This window comes from Cyphomyrmex costatus, unplaced genomic scaffold (genome assembly GCF_001594065.2).
Source record: "Cyphomyrmex costatus isolate MS0001 unplaced genomic scaffold, Ccosl1.0 scaffold222, whole genome shotgun sequence".
Taxonomy (NCBI): domain Eukaryota; kingdom Metazoa; phylum Arthropoda; class Insecta; order Hymenoptera; family Formicidae; genus Cyphomyrmex; species Cyphomyrmex costatus.
The window spans coordinates 680,596-686,147 of NW_017276280.1; positions in this window are offsets into that span (position 1 = coordinate 680,596).

The following is a 5,552-nucleotide window of genomic DNA, read 5'->3' on the forward strand; positions in this document are numbered from 1 at the left end:
ATTTGCGTTTTAAGTTCGACGGATGTTCGGCGCGCAATGGGGGGGGAACTACTTACGTGGTATATAATATTCACACTCTAACATATCTTATATATGGTCGCACCAATAACCGCGGAATAGCTCTCATTAGCCTGATTATTCTTGTTATTTGAAATTTTCGAGAGTCTTCTTTAATTTATTTGTCTAATAATATACATATATTTAAACCCTATAAGTTAACAACAATAAATAATAATAATATAAATATTAAAATTTATTTTATCAAAATTTTTATAAATTTTCATTTATTTATAATAAAAAGTTTGGGTAAAAGTATCGATTAGGGGACCCTTCCCCCCCAATGACCTTAATCTTGACAACATATGTTAAGATCAAGGTCATTGGGGGAGGGGGCGGGGGGTCCCCTAATCGATACTTTTACCAAAATTTGTAATTGCCTATCCAATACTTCTTTAAAACTTTCAATTAATATTACAATTATATAAAAATTAAGAAATATTATAAAATCAAGTAATATTTAGAAAAAAATATTTTTGAAATTTTACCTTACAACGATATAAGCTGACAACAATCAACAAAATGGCGACCAAATCAATGATATCCGTTAAATATATGTCCGTATATATCCATTTATAAACGTATACTGGATAAGTGTAGTATACAATAATGCTCCATACGGTCAAGCCATACAGGCAAGAGAAATACGGCCTGGGTTGCCCAACAGGATATTCAAACAAGGACAAACAGCAGAACGAACTAATCATAAATAATGGTGCCATTGATAATTGCAGTGTTTTCTTCATTGTTTTCGGGTCGTTGGCTCTAGTAATTTGAATTATAATTCTTGCCGCACAAGACACAAACGTGTTTTAAACTTTATATAAAAATTTCAAAAATTGTTTGTAGAGATCCTTTAAAAACTTTACGAGAATTACACTGTAAAGTGCTTATATTCAAGAATAAAGTGTATAAACTTATAAATTAACGAATATTGAGCGACAAAATAAACGCAAAGATGATCTAGATTAAATTGTTTTATTCTAGTGAAATTTTTGTTTGTATGTATTATTAAAGAGTAAAACGAAATGTATGTATTCTTGTATTATTATGATTTTATAGTAGATCCTAAGATATTTATTTCATGCTTTCTATTTATGACACGATGTGAGTAATGTGGCAATGTTGTACTACAATATTGATTCGAACTTTCGATTACAACGAGTCTAAAATCGGTATTTTTGCGGAAAAAAATAGTTATTTGCCTTATTTTTATGTTTCGAAATTACATATATATATGTACACACGCACGCAAATTCACATTGTCATTCAAGGACTTTTACAATGCTGTCACAATGTCATGCACGTTTATATTAAGAGAATTATAATTCTGAATATTATAGCTATATCCACGGCATAGATATCTATATACATATTAATGCAAAAATGTTATTATGAATATACGATATGAGCAGTGGTGTAAAACATATTTTCTTCGCAACTAGCCATATTACCACGCTGATTGGTTGCTGCTTTCGTTGCTTGATGTACGTTTTAAATAAATTTTTAAAACGTTACTGTGATGCTGAGTTTTGACGCGGAAGAGCGGACGCAAGCGACACTGCAGTCACCGCTCATCTAGCTCACCGAACAGTTATTCCATTACCGAGATTCGTGTAGGAAGATAGCTGTACTTTAGTTCTTCTTAACATTAATTCTTTCTGATACGTATTTGCGATAATTACTAAATAACATGAAATATCATACTTACGATTCCAAAAATTAACTTAAATAATTAGAAATAGAAGTCAGAAAAAGTTTTTCATTTTTTTAAATAACAAATACTAAATAACTGCTTAATTTTTTATTTAAATAATTTAAATACATATAAATACAATGTATGGAAAGAAATAATTTAAAATATAGGAGAGAATGTCCTAAGTTTGGCCGTGTTCCAAATCGGACCTTTTTAATTTAAATAAATACGGTTGAGCAGATTTGTATGCTATTTATAATATAAAGTCTTTATAAGAAACCGAACATGTGACAGCAGTTTGACAGTACTCTGTCATAACATTCATAATATAAGTAAACGTAAATTGTATTTTCGTCTATCATGCGAAAATTTTTTTAAAAAGAAAATCCTTGTAAATAATTATTTAAAAGATGTTAAAAATTTGAACGGTAATTGATTGAGGTAATTGATGAGCCGGCCAGAGAGCATGATCCATACGTCCTAATTTTCGAATCAATAATGAACGAAAACGTCACGTCACAATATATATATCTATATGTATAAATATATGTATGTGTGTGTGTATCCATGTATACGAAAGTAATAAATTATGAAACTATAGAGAAGAAGTATCATATTATCAGTTTACTACTTCTAATGACTTAAATTTTAATAGTTACGACAACTTACTTAAGCGCAGATGTCTTTAATAGTATCTCGTCGCGAAATAGAATGCATCATCATTTATAATGATGTATGCGATCAAGTACTTGCAAAACGATATAATAAAAAATCGAATTAACCTATTGTGTGTGTGTGTGTGTGTGCAATAACTTCTATATTAAGAATTACATTAAACATTACGAAGAAGAGAAATCGTTTTCTCATCAGCCATGGCATAAATCACTGTGTTCCACTTATTCCAGGCTACAACGTCACTACGTAAAATAGTGCATTCGTGCGACTTGCATTGACTGACATAATTATCGAACAGCTAGAATGCTCTAAATTTAACATTAATTAAAATTCAAATCTCATTTTGCACTTAAACTGATGTTATAGTCACTATAAACAAAATAATATACTAAATTCATCTGAAAAGTATGAAACAACTTTTTATAATACAGTACAATAAATTATAATATAACACTTATAATCTAGTATGAATAATAATATAAACATTAAAATTGATTTTTTCAAAATTATTTTACAAACATTTGTTCGTATAAATAAAAAAATTGTAATTGTCTATCCAAGACTTTTTTAACACTTTCAATTAATTATACGTTTAAGTAAAAGTTAAAGAATATTAAAAATTAGTAGTATTTGGCAAAAACGTTTTAAAAATTTTACCTTACAATGATATAAGCTGATAGGAATCGATGAAATGGCGGCCAAGTCACAGAAGAACGAAATAAACATTATATTCTCATATTTAAATTTTAACATTGAACGAAAGTTGTAAACAATAATACCCAAATCGATTAAGATATACAGAGAAGAGAAGTACGGCCTGGATTGTCCAAGAGGATATTCAAACGGGACTAAACAGCAGAACGAACTAATGAAAAATAATGGTGATAGTACTGACTGCTGCGTTTCCGTCATTGTTTTCGGGTCGTCGGATAGTAATTTAAATTAATTCTTTCCGCACAAAACACACACAAACGTTGTTTTATAAAAATTTTAGAAGAGTAGCTCGTGCAGATCCTTTACAAACTTTACGAGAATTAAACTGTAAAGTGAATTCTCATATTCAAGAATAAAGTCCATATGTAGACTAACAAACATTGAGCGACGAAATAAACACAAAGATGATCTAGATTAGATTGTTTTATTCTAGTGGAATTTTTATTTGTATGTATTATTAAAAAGTAAAATGATTATAAATAATAAGAGTATCCTTGCAATATTATATCTTTGTACCTAGGTCCCAAGATATTTATAATTTACTTTATTTGTGACACGATGTGTCGATTCGAATTGAAGTTGATAACTTCGATAAAGTGTTTTATGTAGTAGACGTTAATATCCCAGCTAGCAAGGTCACGTGATAATGACGTGAATTTTTGATACAAATAACGTCAATTATGACATAAAAGTAACGTTATTCTGACGTATATATCACGTGATTATGTCACATCTTATTGACGTCATTTGATTACGTCAGGGAGACGTAAATATGACTAAAAAAGTACTATTAGTGTCACTACTAGTGACATATATATGTATGGGGCATTCCACGCCAAATCGGCCACTCAAAAACTTTTGGATTTTTGATTTGGCTGAAATTTTGATATATTATAGTACCCATCGCAAGAAGCTACCATAATTTTTTTTGAATTTTTTTATCAACATAGTCATGAGATATGAATTTTTTAAAAAACACATATTTTTCAAAATTCGCAATTTTCAAATGCCTATAACTTTTCGAAAAATAATAAAAAAAAAACTTTTTTTTTAAAATTGTGTTTTTTTTCTCTAGTTTTCAAAAAAAATATCAAGAAAAGTTTCAAAATTGTTTTTTAATTTTTTTTTAATTTAATGTAAAAAATTATTAATTTTTTAAAGTATGACATGTTTAATTTTTTTTTAAAAATTCTCATAAAAACTTAGATTTATTTGATGATTTTTAAGATTAATTTGATCGTAGGCAAATTTTTCCTTCTATTTTTCTTCGAATTAATTTTTTTTTAATTTTGCATTTTTTTACACGATAAAATAATATATAGGTATAAACTCGTGACTTTTTCATTTCCTAAAATTTTCGGAAATAAGTTATTACATTGTGAAAATGAATCGAAAATTTTGAATCGAAACAATGTCGTGCACGTTTATATTAAGAGAATTATAACTCTGAATATTATAACCCTGTATCTAATTGTAAGACAAAGATATCTATTAATGCAAATATGTCGTTACGAATAAGCGAATATAAAATTACTAGTATGACTTTTCGTTACGTCAATTGCTTATTATCTAATCAATTACCTGTTTGTAATACAAATGAATAAAAATAATAGAATTTTTAATATATTGGCACACAACCAATTTTCGTACTTGCACCGTAGATTCGCAAGAGCGTTAGCCCGGATCCTCATACGGGCAACAGCGCTTTGACACCAAACGCTGATTGGTGAAAAACCGGTGGCGAGGGTAAAATTTACCCCTATAACCCGTTTTTCACCAATCAGCGTCCGGTGTCAAAGCGCTGTTGTCCGTATGAGGATCTGGGCTTAGTTGCGGTTAATAGGGAGTTTTTGTGCAATACTGTTATAAAATAATTTTAATGAAAACAATTATTATGTAATAATTATTATAATAATTATAACAATTATTATGCAATAAATATGAAAATAATTATATATAAAAGCGGACTGAATATCTGCATAAAAAAACGTAACTTCCATTTTTATATAGACGCATATTATAAAACAAAGTTCGCGTTAACTTAATTGTTTGAATTTCAATTTCAAGTTTTTTAAAACAATTTTTATTTCTATAGTACCTATATATATGTATTATATGTATATATATACATATGTATATGTATATATGAGATGCGAAATTATAATTAATTCAAGTATCCATTAATAAACATATTATTAAAATATCAGTCACTAATGGCATAAAGAAAATTAACAAGTTTCGTAGAGAGATTGTTAAAGAAATGAATAAGTATTTCAAGATTACTGCTCTCCTAAAATCGAATTACACAGATCTGCCGCTCTCATCAATCCAATTAGCGTTTTCTGTTCGATCGAGTTTATACCAATTTGGAGTGGATTAATACGTTGATGTTACATGTTCTATCATTAGG